Consider the following 20,994-nt stretch of genomic DNA (forward strand, 5'->3'; position numbering starts at 1 on the left):
ATGTATTGAGAATTGATTTTAAATCTAGCAGTATGGTTGCATAGAGCAAACATAAAACGTGAGATCCCCAAATTGTGAATTCAGTTTCCACCACCACCAGCAGGGAACCCACTAACCACCCCCCCCCCAAAAAAAAAGAAAAAAAATAAAAACAGTGGCATTTTTCAAAAAACGCCACTAAATGACGTCATTCTCACGTCACACGTTAATTGGGGACGGACGGTCATCAAAGATTTTGCGGCGTTTTAAGAAATGCCGTATAATGTTTTTAGCGACGTTTTTCAAACGTTGTGTAGCTATTGCGGTGGCCCTATCAGCGGCGAAAATTTTACACGTCACTATAAGATATTATGGCGTTTTTCAGGATTTTCGCGGAAAAAACGAATTTCCTGTAGTGTCCATCATAATTTTGTTTGGTAGCGGATATCATTATTCTTGTCGACCTTTTTTGTCATAAAAATCTTGTTTAACATTGATTAAGAATAGTTAATGATTAATCAATTAACTTTAAAAGGACTCCAATGCTAGTCCACGAACTGTGCTAGTCTATTTTTAATGTCCAAAACCCTCAGTAAGCTACTAATGACTTCATCCACCTCTAATTCCTTATCCGCAATGCTATGTGCCTGAAAAACAAAAAAACAAACTACAAAAATACACAATGTTAAAGGCTCGTTTGGTAAGTGATTTTTTTAGTCAAAAAGTTAAAAAGTTATTAAAAAAATCAAAAAGCCAATCACCTATACCAAAAAGTCAAAGATTTATTTTTCTCTCTATCTTTTGCACATCTTTTCGTAAAAATCAAAAGGTCATCCAAAACCTACTAGTTTTTTTACAACACATTTTAGTCAAAAAGTCAAAAAATTACTAAGAAAACGAGGCCAAGTGTCAAATATATATATATATAAATATCTAAATATATATATATATATATATATATGAATTGCTTAGCTGCTTGAGGTTCGTCTTTCTTTTTCGATTTTGCCATTTCATTTTGAATAATTTACTAATGGTTCGTAATTATGCAAATATTCTTAGCCAATTATGCAACAGATTTTTCATAATTACGCGAACATTCTTGGTCAATCATGAAACATGTTTTTTCGTAATTACGTAAACATTCTTGATCAATTAGGAAACGTAAATATTTTATTTTTTAATAAATTACAAATACACCTATAAAGTTTATTTAAAATATGAATCGGTCTTATAATACTATAAATTACAATTATCGTTTGTTATAAACTTTAATTTAACACAATACTAAGAAATTATCAAAATTATTTATTGAAAAATAATTTTTATATTATTAAAATTTGTTAATTGACTTAATGATTTATTTATTAACAAAATGGTTAATTGAAAAATATTTTTTATAGCATTAAAAATTGTTAATTTATTTAATGATTTACTTATTAATAAAATTGATCATTTGTTATGCGAGTATGATTTATATATTCATAAAATTATGCATTTGTATATATATGTATATTCTTTTGCTTCTTTATTAATTCAGTGATTTATCTTATTTTTTTTTAGATGGAAGAATTATCTTAGGATTTGTTTCATATTTATCTATTGAAAAAGCTACACACCATAATTTATTTTTTTTTATTAATTCGGAAGAAATGTTAAAGACTCATAAATTCACTTAAAATGATATGATAATAGAATTGAAGTAGACATTATTGGGTATATAACAAATAAAAAATGATACATATCATACCACATAATCCTATCATATATCTAACGATTTATTCTGTGGAAGCCAAAAAATATATACATATACCAGCTTATTGGGCCCAGCCCAAAGAAGGAAGCCCACCAAGTAAATATCGCACCCCCTCTATAAAAGGAGGGCATCCTATGGAATGAAGGTATGCCTCATTTTACTTGCCACAGAGCACACACACTCTCTAAATCTTCATCTTCTCTTTTTGATCTATTTTAGCTAACTTTATCATCGGAATGTCTCTAGCTGACAACCCCGGTTGGGTGGCGCCAATCATGCTCATCTTTGCAGATCTACAGAGGCAAAGCTCATCTCTTCGTTGGATCTCTACAATCTATGTGAGAGGATTTTCATGGTCTCACAATTGGCGCCATTTGTGAGAATCTTCTGAGAATTCAATGAAGAGCAGAGCAAACACCACCCTTAAGGAGCTCGGACCAGTGTACTATCTACAGCTGGGTCTTTGTCTTCTCCCTTTTTTATTATGTTTCTGAATATCAGTATATATATGTATATATATGTATATGTCTATATATTTATGCTCACAAATTTTGTCAAACAAATATTAATTTTGTTTAGCAAAGTTAAAAGATCGAGACGAAGGTTATGGATCTACAATTGAGTCTAGATTTTCTCTCTCTAAAAATGGGTTTCACACTTTTCTTTGTGAGAACATCTTTTTGGCCTTACAAAAAGGGTTACCGGGCCAAACTCACTCTGGGACTTTATTTATTAAATTATTGCCTCACAAAAGTTGATTCTTGGAATATACATACATGTGCATGTGCTAACAATTAGCAAGAATTAAAGAATTGTGTTGTGGTTCAAACAAGACGAATAGCCAACTCGCCACAACTTCAGTTCGGCCTTATGGCCGACTCCCCGAGGTCCAATCCGATCAACAATAATTCAATAACTCTGACCCCAACACATCATTCCTGGGTTTGTTACCCAATCGTACAACATGTCGTATAAGTGCTATCCTAGGGAAACCCACTTCTAAAATGGAACCTCTATTCTTTTCTCTTCGAATAACTATTGTCTTTAGTATGATTTCTATATACATATATGTATATAATCTTCAATTTAATTACAAATATTATGCCTTGCTAGAAGATGTTTATAGCTAGAGTTCAGTACACCATTTCTCTGATGATAGATGCCGACCAAGTGTTTCGGCAAGCTAAAAGGAGTGTTAATCAACACCAATAGTTGGGTCAAGCTCGGCAAGCACCAAGAGGATGGTTGTAGAAACCGAAGTAATGTCAACACAAGTGATCCACTTACCCACTGGAAAGTAGTTTAACAACACCATTGCCATGTGTAGCTAAAGAACAGGAAGACCCAAGTTTGGACCTAGATTCTCTCTTTAGAAAGCTCATCAGCAACATCACTCAACAAGAAATTTGAACCCGAGCAATCAGTGGTCGTGGTTGATCATCAAACTCATCCACAAAAGCGAAAGCCTGAAGTTCATACACCATTAAGGTCAAGAGTTTAAAAACAAATGGAGCTGGTCGGCAACTCAATAAGGCTGCCTGGTAGCGTTACAACCCCCATTTATATTCGGCGTTCGGGCCAATGCATATGCATTTCAAAAGTGTCGCGACTCATAGCAAATTGTTTGGCAAAGCTACAAAGCTACAAAGCTACTTGGTAGATATATAACCCCGAGCTCCATTCTTTGGCAACAAGAACGACCTCGATTATTTGTCGTCGAGTGCATATTCAACAACGTCAAACACCAAGCTCTTTTGCCGAAGCACATTCCCACACCATGCACATTCTTCTGCTGACCACACTTTAGCTGAGGACAAGAACCGAACAAAAAAAAAAAAGAAAAAAAGTAATAGTACAATTTTATTTTTGGTCAACTTTCGGAGATCCGACGGCATCCAAACAAAAGCGGAATGAGACGTCTGAACATAAAATAAAATAATCTGGAGAATTTTAATTACAATGAGCGGATCTTGATATTTTTGAGTTTGCTATTTTCTAAATCTATATCTCCAATATAATTTAATGAATTTATAGTTTACATGCGTAAAGGTGTGGACTGTCATGCCCCACATTTTATTACTTGAATAACATTACCAAATCCCTTATATTAATTCCATTTAATTGTGGATAAACCATAATAAACAATATCATTCTCTCACGACAACAATGATGATATAAGTATGGTATTATACCCTTAGGCTTACATTGAATAACAATAAATACAACAAAAGGGATTTACCATTGCACAACACATGGCACTCGGCCTACAAATAAAGGGCCCCGTGGCCAACAATTAAAAGACTTCAAGTCATAAATGATCCCTCCAGTCTTGCACTTCAAAAAAGTTAATCAACACGTGGGATAAGCACTAAGCCCAGTAGGGATCCCAAAGATCCTAACCAATCACAACACGTAGACAAAAATGATCATGAATGCATCAAGTCATACCATATACGTAATGTGGCATTTAATATGAAAAGTATACACATATAACTGTGTGTTTCTCAAAACGTTCCTCCTGACACTTTTCAGCATGAAAACCAATTATTCTCTTTCACATTCTGTAGGCACCCCATTTTTGACCGACCTTAAGACTCAGACGTCACCGATTGAGCGCTTGGTGATGTTGCATATCGTGCTCGTTCAGAGGTTTCAGAGTCTCGGCTGCGAGCCTTGCCTCCGGACTTCCAGACTCTTTCATGCTTTACCTCGGTTTGCGAACCAGGCTCTGTTTTCTCTGTTTTCTCTTCCGAAGGGAGGGAGAGGTCTCGTAGATCATCTCTCAGTGGCCGTAGGCTACGTTTCGTGGTCGTAGGTCATTTTGCCTGTTTGGAGTCCGGTTTCCGGTTTTTCGGAGCCGTTGGCCGTGTGCCTCGGTTCGGGACCGCTTAACCACCTCCGTTTGCTCCGGTTTTTGGCATGCATCTTATTTGCTCCCTTTTGAGGGACACTGTGGCTCGAGAGACCAACTTCGTGGTCGAACACCACTTCCGGTGCCTAACAGTCAGTTTTCGGGGCCTCAGGCTACGCATTTCGGCCCCCGAACCTTCATTTTGCATCGGTTTGGGCTCATTTTTGGTGGAGACCTTATTTTCACTGCTAAGAAGGTCATAGAAGGGGGGGAGGCTAGTAATTGTTCTAACAACCAGTTTTATTCCTCCATCGCCCTCCGTCGCCTGTTTTTCCCACTTGAAAGCCAATGTTGACCACCCTAAGGCCACATTTTCCAGCCCTGAACCACATATTTGTGTTGTACACACCTGGGAGGCCACCAATATCACATGGCAGGCCAGTAATTGTGTGTGACCCTTTTGAGCCCCTCCTAAAAGTGGGCTTTTCTCTCTCCTGGTTTACTTTCTCCAGTTTTTGACCACATGGTTGTGTTGTGCACACATGGGAGGCCACCAATCTGGGGTGGCTGGCCACTAATACCATTGGCCCCTTTTGACCCTTGGCCGGCCAGCCATGGGAAGGGCCGGCCAGCCACCTGCAACTTCAATAACCAGCCGGCCATGATCCCCTCCACTGGTACATTACAAATATGTATTTTGTTCCCCCCAGATTGTGTATCCGGGGGGCTGCACTTTTGGGGGGAAACTTGAATTCCTTTCCCCCCCCTTTCCCCCCCCCTCTTTTGCCTATATATCCAGGCCATTCCAACTGCTTCAGAGGGTTACAAATTTTGCTCTAAGCCTCCTATATTGTATCTCTCTCTCCCTACACTCCAACCCTCAAAACCTCCCAAACCCTACACCATTTCTACACCACCACATAGCACCACACCACCACCATCCTTTCCAACACTTGCAGCTGGTTTTCCAGAGGCAAGGAGCACCTTTTCTCAAGCCAAGAGGCTGTTGGAGTTTGGTCTACAAGGGTGAGCCACACTTTCCCTCTTTTTGAGCTTCTTTTGCATGTTTTGTTAGCCCCTTGTGCTTGTATTTTTGGGCTCCGACCCTAACTGAAAATAGTATTATTTTGAGCTCCTTTTTCATGTTTGTTTAAGGGCCTCTCCCTTTTTGAGGCTTCCTTTTTACACTTGCTTCTTTACCTCTCTTGTATGCCTCTTTCTTGCATAGTATTTTAGGCCTATTTTTAAACTGTTTTGAGCTTGGTTATAAACTGTAAAGTGGCTTATTTTGAGCCCTTCTTCAACATTGTTGGAGGGATCTTCACTGTTTGAGGCTTACTTTTGTCACATGCCTCTTTATCCCTCTTTTGGCCTTATTTTTGCATGTTTTGTTAGCCCCTTGTGCTTGTATTTTTGGGCTCTGATACGAACTGTAAATAGCCTTATTTTGACCCCCTCTTCATGTTTTATCAAGGTACTTTTGATTTTTGAAGCTCCTTTTTTGCTCTTTGTGTTTAAACCTCTTTTTAGGCCTTATTTTGCGTAGTATTTTAAGCTTGCATGTGCACTGTTTTGGGTTTGGTCACTAACTATAAAACACCATGTTTTGGCCGCCTCTTTAACTTTGTTGAAGGGCCCTCCTCTGTTTGAGGCCAGAAACCATCACTTGCTTCTTTGTCTCCTTTTTGCCCAATTTCTTGCACAATAGTTTAGCCATACTTGTGTTTGTTTTCGAGGCTTGTTGTAAACTATAAAGTGCTTCATTTTGAGCCCCTATTCAACTTTGTTGAAGGGCTCTTGGCTGTTCAGGGCCAGAAGCTGCTACTTGCTTCATTATCTCTCTTTTGGGGCCATTTTTGCATGTTAACTTAGCCCTATTTGTGTTCACTTTTTGGCCTTGCTTAAAACTGTAAATATGCTTTTTTTGGGACTGTCTTGATTCTGTCTTCACACTTCATGTTCGAATAACGCATGCTCTGCATAGCCATAGGTCATTCCATGTACCTAATTTCATGTTTCGGGTCTCATTCCATGTATCGGGTGCCATGTTTCCATGTTCCGGGGCCGTTTTGCATCATATTTTACTACTGAAATTTGCATGATAGTATGCCATATTCCACGCCTTGCCATGCTTTGGTAGAGTGGCATTTGTTGCCCTGGGTTTGGTCCTCGGTTTGCGTGCATGTGTGCACGCATTTCGAGTGCCTCATTTTTCATCTCATGGCTACTAATGTGAGTGTGGCTGAGGTCCACTCATGTTGGTGTAAGTCCATTGTGCATTGTGTACGCCATTTCATTTCATAGCATTGTGTATGCTAGGTTGTATGTTAGCGCATTGTATGCCATGTTACCTCGTGCATCGTGTATGCCATTTCATAGAATTGTGTATGTTAGGTTGTATCTTAGTTGCATTTCATGCATATCATGCATATTGCATCGTGCTTGGGATGGGAGTTAGGCCGAGCACGGGAAACGAGGGACGTTTCGTACTCCGAGTAACGGAACGTGTCTCAATTCCTCGATCGCCGACACTCCGGATTATCCATGATGGAGTCTAGGCCTTGTTGTGTCCATATGTGCATTCATTTCATATTGAGTCGTGCAATTCGACTCCTCGGCCATCATGCATCGAGATGCGTGATTGGTGGCGCGAGGATCGAGGACTACACTCCGTGAAGGGTAGTCATGCATACATATGTGAAAATACATTGCCATGCCCCTTTCCTGCTCTCTGTTGTAGCAAATCAAGAATCAGCAGTCTTCTGGGGCTTGGCGCGCTTTCCAAATGATTATTGCAAAACAGAGGCTAATTGGGGCATTACAGTGGATTTCCGTGCAAAGGCAACCCGGATATGCATTATTCATTATCCGAAGCAGCGTCGAGGCAGTCCCTAGTTTGCATGCTAGTTTACAGCTTACCTAGTTTAATTTGTCAATTAATTAGGATTTTGTAATTATTTGGACTGTAATTTTTATTCGGGACTGTATATTATTTATTCGGACCCTCTGCGCGAGGGCACAACTGTAATAAGTGTGTGTGTGTGATGTATCTCTTCCAACTCCACGTCTTTCTCCCTTTTATTTACCCACTTATGATGGTTAGATTAGGGCATGTTTCAATTAGCATACAGTATGATAGCATGTTTGCATTCATTCATCTGTTTTGCATGCACCGGGCTAGGCGCATCATACTAACTGCATTGTATTTTCAATTCCAAGTTGAATACATGTTAGCTGTAGCATTTCATATGCCATGTCTAGAATAGCCAAGCCTGCTATAGTTGCACTTTTGCATGTGTTGTATTAGGCATTTCTGTATAATTAGGATCATGCATAGATTTCTAATTAGCTTTTGTTTTGGCTTGGAGTACTTGGTAAGTTTTATGCTTTAGCATCCTTGCATGCGTGTGAGTGACTGCCACGATAGCATGCTTACCATGAGGCTATATGCTTATATGATATAACTGCCTGAATGCCTGTGGGTGAAGGTTGGGTTATTTGAATTGGAACAATTCATCAAATGTGTGTTTTAAGCCCACTAGATAGTGGCAAAATCATGTTTTTCTAAGCCCACCCGAGGGTGGCAAATCCACGTCTTAGCCTACTTGCGAGTAGCACCATCAAACCATTTTCAAATAAACAAACATGAAATGTTTTGTTCCAATTCAGGTGACCCAGTCTATACTTGTATGTTGTGCGCATCACATAGTAATCTAAGCTAATAACCAGAATAAGAACACATAATGTTTTCAAAACTTGATATCATGGTTAGTAGAGGCCGATCTTTGATCGGGCGAGCGGGGGTGCTCACGAAGTGACCTTCCCCAATCGTACCCAAGTTCCCGAGCCGAGGCAACTTTGGTGATGACAGACACGTGGCCTCAGGCAAACGAGTCAGGGTTTCCTAAATTTCCGCAAAATAAAACATTTAGGTGGCGACTCTGTATCTGGCAAAGCAGTCCATGTTTGGCACTTCTTTCAAAATCTATTTTCTCAAAACGATTTGCCGGATTTGGACTCTTTGGTTCAGATTTAGAACTGTGACAATTTGAGAGTCCGACCTGTAGTGAACCCCAAATGAACAGAACGGGAGCTCGTTCCTCCCGGGGCGTTTGGGGACGTCTACAGTTTCTGGCGACTCCGCTGGGGAGTTAGAGAACTTGACTTGAACTCACGATATCTTGTTTTGATTACACTTATGTGTTTCTTTGCATTGCATTTGCATTGGTGCACCTAGGACACCATGTTTGCCATCTGCTATTCCTGAACGGTTTGCCGGAGGCATGTCTTGTCAAGGCATGACCATAAGGCTGACCGGTTGTGGGCTCTGCCAGTATGGGAACACAACCCCCAGTTTTACCGGGGCACCCTTTTGACCATTCGACCTAGTGCTTATTCGGAATCTATAGTGACCATTCCAAGCTAGGTCAGGTTGCTTACCCGATTTAGGTTGTTTGAAACCGCTGCGTGCGTAGTGAAACCCTAGCTCCTGACAAAATAGGACAGGGAAACCCTCCCCCAACATAGGGGTGTTTTGGCTCTCACTTGCTTGTTATGTGCTTTTAGAGTGCGTCTCTACAGGAATGCATGTATCAGTTTGCAAGTTTGGGCATCAGGCCTGCGGGCACCAGTTCAATATTTTGGGAATCAGTTATATCTGCGGGTATCAGATTCAGTTTTGGGGGCAGTAATTTTGGGAACAGAGATCAGCGGTCGAATGGAGTTATTCAGTTATGTTCATTAGTGGGATTGGGCTGAGATGCTGCATGTTTTCTCTTTCAAGGTTCAGAGACTCGATTCAGAGCAACCAGTGTTCTCCTTTGCTGAGGCAAGACAGGAAAAGGTTCACCGGTTCTTCAGATCCGTCAATCACCAGTCCGGTCCATTTGATCCGTTAGTCACCAGTCATATCACCTCCGATCAGTTCAGCAGACTCGTGATGACGCAAAATTCGGAAGAAATTGTGGTTATGGTAGCCGCATCAGACCAAGGAATCACATTGTAGGGTGATACCGATGTTGAAGTGCCACACCCACCCAGGTCACCTGCCGCACTTCCGATCTGGGAACCCCAGTTATTTCAAACCCATGAGCCCACCACATTCGAGTTGATGGGAATGATTGGTGACTTTCAAAGATCTGTGGCGGATCTAGCCTGCGGAATGTTGGTTCCGCCACCAAATGCATCGTATGCTGGGAATTTCATACGGTAGGAGCCCCCGCTACTGGGGCGAATTGTAATTGAGCTCAGCCAACTTGAAGCTGTCTCAAGCTCTGGCAATGATATGTCAACAACAGCTGGACTTCGTACTGGTCAAGCAACCCAAACCTTCCACCAAGCTGAGGCTAGTGGAAAGAACAAGATGAAGATGGACATTGATCCCTATGAACAACTCCAGCAAGCTGTTGAGGCTCTGAAAGCCAGAAGGTTGAATAAGCAACAAGTACTCGCAGTTGTGGCTAAAATTGTGGATGACATCTTCCCCACTAAAGACGAGAGCAGTTCAAGCCATGGGGAAAATTGAGATGGGGACCGTCGTACCAGAACAGTTCCTTCAAATTCTAACCCTACACCTGGAAAAGATCAGAGAGCCAAGGCAGCACCTGTGGATCCTTTTTCGAATGCGTCCAACAAAAACTCGCAGACTTCGAAATATCTGCCCCGAGGTCGCAGGGTCTTCCATGCCCTCTACACGCCTTTGTCTAAGGCCCTTCAAATCCTCGTCGAAAAAGGGCATCTCAAACCCCTTGAGCGTCGGCCTCTCCTGAACCCTCTTCCGGCTACACATTATGCTACCCAGTACTGCGCGTACCATCAACAAACTAGCCATACTACCGACGACTGCTTCCGTCTTCGCCATGAAGTACAGGATCTATTTGACAATGGGGTCATCCTCCCGTCGAGCTCAGCAAAGTCTATGGGCACTGCATCGGTGAATTTGGGGGGATAATGTTATGTGATCGGGGGATGAACCACCAGCAGGCAGCGCTCGATTAACTCCAGATATGGTGTATGGCACGCACTGTTTTGAGCATTTGTGAATGCTAGTTTTGTACATTCTGACTTGGGTATTGGGTTAGTCTTGTTGTTTTGTTTTTGAGTCTGTCTTTTTGTTTTGAGTCAGTCTCTTTTGTTTTGGGTTTGTCTTGTTGTATCAAGTCAGTCCCGTTTTGTTAGAGTCAGGTGATTTCAGGGGTGTTACCTTGGATATCGCTTGCATGTTTTGCGTTTGTCCTTTTGCTTTCCTTTGAGTCTGTTTTTGCCGGGGAGCCAGTTGTGCCAACAGATTTTGAATGAAACAGCAGTGATTTTCACGCTCTCGTATCTGTTTCTCCCGTGTGACAGTTGTACCAGAAATTCCAAATGAGATGGCAGTATCTGACTAAGAACTCCGCCTTTTCTGTGCCTTGAAGTCATTGTAATAACCTGAGTTTTCCAAAACTTTTTGAACGTTGCGACGAAAACAAAGAGGGAGGAATTCCTCGGGATTTGCAAAACTTTGATCAAACTGAGAGAAAGAGAGGCGTGCTAAGCCCTTAATGAATGAAATCATGCTTGTTAGCGTGAGTACTGAGAAGGATCCTGGCTTGATCCAGATTGGTCCTACACTATCTTCAGCGCGAGCGATTTGTCGCTTTCTTAAAAGATTTCAAAAACTGTTTTGCGCGGTCCTGCGAAGACTTGTGTGGAATCGCTCTTGAGATTGTGCAACTTAGGATCGCTCTCAGCCTTGAGACTTCAGCCCTTGCTTTCAAACTTTGACCTCGGATTCAGAGTGTTCAACGGTCAACCGCGATATGAGGCCTGTGTGGCCAGATTTGAAACAACCCTCGAACAAGAGGCACCAAAGTCAGATCAAGAAGATCAGACCTCATCAGAACAAGCTTGCGAAGCTAGAACAGAAACACCCCTCGAACTAGGGGCGAAAATGTCCGATGTGCTCGAAGAGCCGAAGATGGATCCTTCTGCAAATCGATACAACAGCCACTCTCTTGGATACGGATGGCTTCGAGATCCTAAAACCATTTGGCATGGACTTCTTACACTTTTACCCTTTGAGAGGCTCGCTGGGCCAAAAACCCGGAAGGGCGACCCAGGGAAAAGTTAGAGCAAGAGAAAAATACATAAAAAGAAGCAAAAAAAATGCAAAAGAAAAGAAAAAAAAAAAGAGAAGAAAAAAAAAATGCAAGAAAAAAAAAAGAAGAGAAAAAGAAATGAAAAAAATTGAAAAGAAAAGAAGAACAAAGCTTGCAAGGTCGAAAACCCGCAACGGGCGCCTTGGCAAAAGTTAGAGCCTAAAAATGAGAGGTTAATACCCGAGTGTACCTTAACCCCGAACTACGTGAGGCTTGCTTCCCATCTTTGGGATACGTAGGCAACTTCATTATGAAGTCTAGCCGTAAAACACTTCAAATTTGATTGTGTCCATGCGATGGTTTTAGTCATCTTTGTCTTCTCTGTATCTGAGAGTCTGGTTGTGTTCGTCGCTCTAAGGACTGACTACAATGCGCTGCGGTACAATCCAAACAAGGGGCAACTTTCCGTTGCCATTCAAAACGCCGTAGCGTCATTTCAAACAAGGGGCAACTTTCCGTTGCCATGCAGTGTCCTTCAGACAAGGGGCAATTTTCCATTGCTATGGGTCCGAGGTTGTGCATCTCAAGAGTAGGTTCCGTACTCGTTGAGCAGTGGTCATTTGCAAAAATAGTTTTTGAGAATTTTTACTGAGGTTGACTAATCTTCTTGAAAAGTACTCCATTTTTCAAAACTGGACCATTTCTTGGACCCAAAAAAGGAAAACTTTCAATGCTCCTAGCCTAACTTGCATGATTTTAAATCAGAAAATCGAACAAGCCCGTTAATCTAACTCTCATGTTGGTCAAAACTGTTTTAGTAGAAAGCAAAAAACAAAAATGGTCAAAATGATGAACTAGGGGCACGGTTGAGTCAGGTGTTCTGTCTTTTCCCCTTTGTCAAAATACTTGCCAGAAAGGGCACTCTACTTGTCGGAAAGGGCACCGTATTTGCCAGAAAAGGGCACAACAAAGGGCAGAAAGCTCTCACATCCTCCAAGCAACGAGGTATCAAGCAAAGTGCGAAGCACGAACTAGAATGGGGCAAGATATTCCACTCCATCATCTGGACAGATCTTATCACATCCAAACTCCCCAGCAAAGCATCATCAACTGATGTTAGCTGCAGATTTGCTACACACCCAGTTGTAGCGCAACCTTTCCGTAGGAGGAATTCACTAGTTGTGAGCGGAAGAAAGAGAATCTAGCAGAATGCTAGGGGCACGAGCCCACAATTTGCTGTTTATCCATCAACCACCCAGGGGAGGGATGAAAAATGAGAGATTGAAGAATAGAGAGATGTGCGATGAGAGGAAAAGTGAGAAGAGGGCTTTTTCAGAAAAAAACAGAGCTTGAGGGCCGAGTGATGTGAGAACCACAAATGAGAAAGGGTGGGAAACACTACCCGGTGACACAGGCTCCCTGTGCACGTCTGAGTGTCGTGTCTTTTTGTTTTATCTCGATTCTTGTTTTGAGTCGTTTCGAGTGTTACTCGATGTGTCTAGGTTGTGTGCCTTTTATTTCCTTGTTGAGTCGTTTTGCTGTGTTCCGTCGTAGGCTCAATACTTGGTCGAAAACTCATCTCTCAATTTCAAAAATAAAATCGTTTTGTGCTCCGAGTGCCGTGCCGTTCTCCACATTTGTACAAAACAGAAGTTTTTCCTTCATAAAATCGCAGGATTCAACCCAGGTCATGTGAGAACAATAGAACCAGGACCTATCTGAAGCTATATATGGTTCCGGACTGCAAAGCAAAAGCAAAAGAGGAAAATGTCGGGTATCTGAGTTTGTTTCAACTTCAGTAAGCTCCAGGACTACATTTCGTGTGTACCTCTTCAGGTCTTGCCAATGCTCCGAACTATGAATGTACCTTTACCTCAAGCTCAAGATCAAGTCTGCTTCAAGGCAGAATAGGAAATCAGAAGTGCTCTCCTTGAGGACCATTTCGTGCCAGGGACATCTTGCTCGTGTTTGCAATGAGTTCCTAAGAGACCAGCTGCGACGGTGGAAACTAGAGTTCGAATGGCTGATGCCTAGAACGTAAAGGTTCGGGATTTCCGGGACTAAAGTCTGGTTTAAATACCCAGAGGCGTGTCCTTGGCTTGAAATCTGTATAGAAGCCCCATAGGTTGAGATAGCGTGTATGCACCTCAATTCTGGATACTGAACCAACCTAGTCTGTCACCCCGTTAGAGAATAGGGAAAGTTGTGAATATGATCAGGAAGAAAAACAACATCCAAAGTGTTCTACGTGAAGAATCCTTGTCAGTATTTCAGAGCCTTTATACTGTGAGTTGAAGGTAAGTGTTCGAAGAGCACAGGGGAAGATCCCCATCAGAGTAGAGCGGTCCACCACCACTCACCTCATGAGGTGCTTTCTAAAGCGCCGCTACGCTCATTTATTGCTTTACTTAAGCATCATGCATTGTATTGCATTGTACCTATCAAGTTTCTTTCTCATTCATGCACGATATAGTATGTACAGTTCATTCAAAGAAGTTCCGTTTAAGATCATTCATTTAGTGTATCAATCACACTTCACTCATTTAGTGTATCAATCACACTTCATTCAGTTAGTGTATCAATCACACTTCATTTCTTTAGTGTATCAATCACACCTCATTCACCCTTAGTGTATCTATCACGCTTTCTTCGTTCGCTTAGTGTATCAATCACACTTCATTTATTTAGTGTATCAATCACACTCTCTTCACTTAGTGTATCAATCACACTTCATTCACTTTTGTGTATCTATCACACACATTCTCATTTTGTGTATCTACCATGCACATATTCACTTTTGTGTATCTATCACATACATTCTCGTTTAGTGTATCAATCACACTTCATTCATTTAGTGTATCAATCACACTTCATTCATTTAGTATATCAATCATACTCTGTTCACACAGTGCATCTATTACACTTTGTGTTCATTTTCAGCATATCAATCATACTCTGTTCACCTAGTGCATCTATTACACTTTGTGTTCACATTTAGTATATCAATCATACTCTGTTCACATAGTGTATCTATCACATACATTCTCGTTTAGTGTATCAATCACACTTCATTCATTTAGTGTATCAATCACACTTCATTCATTTAGTGTATCCATCACACTCGTTCACTAAGTGCATCTATCGCACTTCGTGTTCACATTTAGTGTATCAATCACACCCTGTTCACTAAGTGCATCTATCACACTTCGTGTTCACATTTAGTATATCAATCATACTCTGTTCACATAGTGCATCTATCACACTTTGTGTTCACATTTAGTATATCAATCATACTCTGTTCACATAGTGCATCTATCACACTTTGTGTTCGCTTTTAGTGTATCCATCACACCTGTTCACATAGTGCATCTATCACACTTTGTGTTCACATTTAGTATATCAATCATACTCTGTTCACATAGTGAATCTATCACACTTTGTGTTCACACTCAGTATATCAATCATACTCCGTTCACTAAGTGCATCTATCACACTTTGTGTTCATTTAGTGTATCCATCACACTCGTTCACTAAGTGCATCTATCACACTTTGTGTTCATTTAGTGTATCCATCACACTCGTTCACTAAGTGCATCTATCACACTTCGTGTTCATTTAGTGTATCCATCACACTCGTTCACTAAGTGCATCTACCACACTTCGTGTTCACATTCAGTGTATCAATCACACTCTGTTCACTAAGTGCATCTATCACACTTCGTGTTCACATTTAGTATATCAATCATACTCTGTTCACACAGTGCATCTATCACACTTTGTGTTCACATTTAGTATATCAATCATACTCTGTTCACATAGTGCAATCTATCACACTTTGTGTTCACCTTTAGTGTATCTTTCACACTTGTTCACTCAGTGCATCTATCACACTTCGTGTTCACATTTAGTGTATCAATCACACCCTGTTCACATAGTGCATCTATCACACTTTGTGTTCGCTTTTAGTATATCTATCATACTTGTTCACTAAGTGCATCTATCACACTTCGTGTTCACATTTAGTGTATCAATCACACCCTGTTCACTTAGTGCATCTATCACGCTTTGTGTTCACATTTAGTATATCAATCATACTCTGTTCACATAGTGCATCTATCACACTTTGTGTTCGCTTTTAGTGTATCCATCACACCTGTTCACTTAGTGCATCTATCACACTTTGTGTTCATCCTTTAGTGTATCAATCATACTCTATTCACATAGTGCATCTATCACACTTTGTGTTCGCTTTTAGTGTATCCATCACACCTGTTCACTTAGTGCATCTATCACACTTTGTGTTCATTTTTAGTATATCAATCATACTCTGTTCACGTAGTGTATCAATCACACTCTGTTCACTTTGTGTATCTATCACACTTTGCTTCACTTAGTGTATCAATCACGCTTTATTCCTATAGTGTATCCAGCACACTCTCTTCACTTTTGTGGATCTATCACACATGCTCGCTAAGATTGCATCATAACTACATGAAATGTAGTTTGATTTGCCTTCCTGCTTAAAATTGTCGCATTTATTGTGAATATTTGCTTCGTTACAACTTTATTTACATGACCCTTACTGCATGAAATGTAGTTAGATTTGTATATGCTTGCTGCAATTGCATGATCATTGAGTACCTTCGGCTTCTTGCATTGTCGGTTGCATTTTCCCCCTGCCTGCGGGCACGCCTGCGGGAACATATCTGTTTATCTCACCTGTTTGTCTAAGTCTTCGGCCTTGTCAAAAATGGGTCGTCTCCGGGCTTTGACATTCACTCCCGTCACTTATGACTTTCGAGTTCTGACAAAGAGGGGCAACTGTAGACACCCCATTTTTGACCGACCTTAAGACTCAGACGTCACCGATTGAGCGCTTGGTGATGTTGCATATCGTGCTCGTTTAGAGGTTTCAGAGTCTCGGCTGTGAGCCTTGCCTCCGGACTTCCGGACTCTTTCATGCTTTGCCTCGGTTTGTGAACCAGGCTCTGTTTTCCCTGTTTTCTCTTCCCGAAGGGAGGGAGAGGTCTCGTAGATCATCTCTCAGTGGCTGTAGGCTACGTTTCGTGGTCGTAGGCCATTTTTCCCGTTTGGAGTCCCGTTTCCGGTTTTTCAGAGCCGTTGGCCGTGTGCCTCAGTTCGGGACCACTTAACCACCTCCGTTTGCTCCGGTTTTTGGCATGCATCTTATTTGCTCCCTTTTGAGGGACACTATGGCTCGAGAGACCAACTTCGTGGTCGAACACCACTTCTGGTGCCTAACAGTCAGTTTTCGGGGCCTCGGGCTGCGCATTTCGGCCCCCGAACCTTCATTTTGCATCGGTTTGGGCTCAGTTTTGGTGGAGACCTTATTTTCACTGCTAAGAAGGTTGTAGAAGGGTGGGAGGCCAGTAATTGTTCTGACAACCAGTTTTATTCCTCCATCGCCCTCCATCGCCCGTTTTTCCCACTTGAAAGCCAATGTTGACCACCCTAAGGCCACATTTTCCAGCCCTGAACCACATATTTGTGTTGTACACACCTGGGAGGCCACCAATATCACATGGCCGGCCAGTAATTCTGTGTGACCCTTTTGAGCCCCTCCTAAAAGTGGGCTTTTCTCTCGCCTGGTTTACTTTCCCCAGTTTTTGACCACATGGTTGTGTTGTGCACACATGGGAGGCCACCAATCTGGGGTGGCCGACCACTAATACCTCTTGTCCCTTTTGACCCTTGGCCAGCCGGCCATGGGAAGGGACGGCCGGCCACCTGCAACTTCAATAACCAGCACGGCCATGATCCCCTCCACTGGTACATTACAAATATGTATTTTGTTCCCCCCTAGATTGTGTATCCGGGGGCTGCACTTTTGGGGGGAAACTTGAATTCCTTTTCCCTCCTTTTTCCCCCCCTCTTTTGCCTATATATCCAGGCCATTCCAGCAGCTTCAGAGGTTTACAAATTTTTCTCTAAGCCTCCTATATTGTATCTCTCTCTCCCTACTCTCCAACCCTCAAAACCTCCCAAACCCTACACCATTTCTACACCACCACATAGCACCACACCACCACCATCCTTTCCAACACTTGGAGCTGGTTTTCCAGAGGCAAGGAGCACCTTTTCTCAAGCCAAGAGGCTGTTGGAGTTTGGTCTACAAGGGTGAGCCACACTTTCCCTCTTTTTGAGCTTCTTTTGCATGTTTTGTTAGCCCCATGTGCTTATATTTTTGGGCTCCGACCCTAACTGAAAATAGAACTATTTTGAGCTCCTTTTCATGTTTGTTTAAGGGCCTCTCCCTGTTTGAGTCTTCCTTTTTACACTTGCTTCTTTACCTCTCTTGTATGCCTCTTTCTTGCATAGTATTTTAGGCATATTTGTAAACTGTTTTGAGCTTGGTTATAAACTGTAAAGTGGCTTATTTTGAGCCCTTCTTCAACATTGTTGAAGGGATACTCACTTTTTGAGGCTTCCTTTTGTCACTTTCCTCTTTATCCCTCTTTTGGCCTTATTTTTGCATGTTTTGTTAGCCCCTTGTGCTTGTATTTTTGGGCTCTGGTACGAACTGTAAATAGCCTTATTTTGACCCCCTATTCATGTTTTATCAAGGTACTTTTGCTTTTTGAAGCTCCTCTCTTTGTGTTTAAACCTCTATTTAGGCCTTATTTTGCGTAGTATTTTAAGCTTGCATGTGCACTGTTTTGGGTTTGGTCACTAACTGTAAAACATCATATTTTGGCCCTGTCTGCAAATTTGTTGAAGGGCCCTCCTCTGTTTGAGGCCAGAAACCATCACTTGCTTCTTTGTCTCCCTTTTGGCCCATTTCTTGCACAATAGTTTAGCCATACTTGTGTTTGTTTTTGTGGCTTGTTGTAAACTGTAAAGTGCTTCATTTTGATCCCCTATTCAACTTTGTTGAAGGGATCTTGGCCGTTTAGGGCAAGCAGCTGCTACTTGCTTCATTATCTCTCTTTTGGGGCCATTTTTGCATGTTAACTTAGCCCTATTTGTGTTCACTTTTTTGGCCTTTCTTAAAACTATAAATATTCTTTTTTTGGGACTTTCTTGATTCTTTCTTCACACTTCATGTTCGAATAATGCATGCTTTGCATAGCCATAGGTCATTCCATGTACCTAATTTCATGTTTCGGGTCTCATTCCATGTATCGGGTGCCATGTTTCCATGTTCTGGGGCCGTTTTGCATCATATTTTGCTACTGAAATTTGCATGATAGTATGCCATATTCCATGCCTTTCCATGCTTTGGTAGAGTGGCCTTTTTTGCCCTGGGTTCGGTCCTCGGTTTGCGTGCATGTGTGCACGCATTTCGAGTGCCTCATTTTTCATCTCATGGCTACTAATGTGAGTGTGGCTGAGGTCCACTCATGTTGGTGTAAGTCAATTGTGCATTGTGTATGCCATTTCCTTTCATAGCATTGTGTATGCTAGGTTGTATGTTAGCGCATTGTGTATGCCATGTTACCTCGTGCATCGTGTATGCCATTTCATAGCATTGTGTATGTTAGGTTGTATCTTAGTTGCATTTCATGCATATCATGCATATTGCATCGTGCTTGGGATGGGAGTTAGCCCGAGCACAGGAAACGAGGGACGTTTCGTACTCCGAGTGACGGAACGTGTCTCAATTCCTCGGTCGCCGACACTCCGGATTATCCATGATGGAGTCTAGGCCTTGTTGTGTCCATATGTACATTCATTTCATATTGAGTCATGCAATTCGACTCCTCGGCCATCATGCATCGAGATGCGTGATTGGTGGCACGAGGATCGAGGACTACACTCCCTGAAGGGTAGTCATGCATACATATGTGAAAATACATTGCCATGCCCCTTTCCTGCTCTTTGTTGTAGCAATCAAGAATCAGCAATCTTTCGGGGCTTGGCGCGCTTTCCAAAAGATTATTGCAAAACAGAGGCTAATTGGGGCATTACAGTGGATTTCCGTGCAAAGGCAACCCGGATATGCATTATTCATTATTCGAAGCAGCGTCGAGGCAGTCCCTAGCTTGCATGCTAGTTTACAGCTTACCTAGTTTAATTTGTTAATTAATTAGGATTTTGTAATTATTTGGACTGTAATATTTATTCGGGACTGTATATTATTTATTCGGACCCTCTGCGCGAGGGCACAACTGTAATAAGTGTGCGTGTGTGTGATGTATGTCTTCCAACCCCACGTCTTTCTCCCTTTTATTTACCCGCTTATGATGGTTAGATTAGGGCATGTTTTAATTAGCATACAGTATGATAGCATGTTTGCATTCATTCATCTGTTTTGCATGCACCGGGCTCGGCGCATCATACTAACTGCATTGTATTTTCAATTCCAAGTTGAATACATGTTAGCTGTAGCATTTCATATGCCATGTCTAGAATAGCCGAGCCTGCTATAGTTGCACTTTTGCATGTGTTGCATTAGGCATTTTTGTATAATTAGGATCATGCATAGATTTCTAATTACCTTTTGTTTTGTCTTGGAGTACTCGGTAAGTTTTATGCTTTAGCATCCTTGCATGCGTGTAAGTGACTGCCATGATAGCATGCTTACCATGAGGCTATATGCTTATGTGATATAACTGCCTGAATGCCTGTGGGTGAAGGTTGGGTTATTTGAATTGGACCAATTCATCAAATGTGTGTTTTAAGCCCACTAGATAGTGGCAAAATCATGTTTTTCTAAGCCCACCCGAGGGTGGCAAATCCACGTCTTAGCCTACTTGCGAGTAGCACCATCAAACCATTTTCAAATAAACAAACATGAAATGTTTTGTTCCAATTCAGGCGACCCAGTCTATACTTGTATGTTGTGCACATCACATAGTAATCTAGGCTAATAACCGGAATAAGAACACACAATGTTTTCAAAACTTGATATCATGGTTAGTAGAGGCTGATCTTTGATCGGGCGAGCGGGGGTGCTCACGAAGTGACCTTCCCCAATTGTACCCAAGTTCCCGAGCCGACGCAACTTTGGTGATGACGGACACGTGGCCTTAGGCAAACGAGTCAGGGTTTCCTAAATTTCCCCAAAATAAAACATTTAGGTGGCGACTCTGTATCTGACAAAGCAGTCCATGTTTGGCACTTCTTTCAAAATCTGTTTTCTCAAAATGATTTGCCGGATTTGGACTCTTTGGTTCAGATTTAGAACCGTGACAATTTGAGAGTCCGACCTATAGTGAACCCCAAATGAACAGAACGGGAGCTTGTTCCTCCCAGGGCGTTTGGGGACGTCTACACATTCCCATCATTTTTTTTAAAGAAAATATTTGAAACCTCATTCTATCTTTGATAAACCTTCCCACTTTAGCAAAAAGGAACCTCATTTAAACAACTGT

General features: G+C 41.7%; 1 protein-coding gene across 1 annotated transcript in view; it reads left to right on the forward strand.

Moving 5' to 3' along the window:
- LOC145798861 (uncharacterized) overlaps positions 1–20,994 on the forward strand; it is a 149,147-nt gene that overhangs the window by 7,173 nt on the left and 120,980 nt on the right. The window lies entirely within an intron of this gene.

This window comes from Camellia sinensis, chromosome 9, assembly GCF_055761805.1.
Source record: "Camellia sinensis isolate YWXY chromosome 9, ASM5576180v1, whole genome shotgun sequence".
NCBI lineage: Eukaryota > Viridiplantae > Streptophyta > Magnoliopsida > Ericales > Theaceae > Camellia > Camellia sinensis.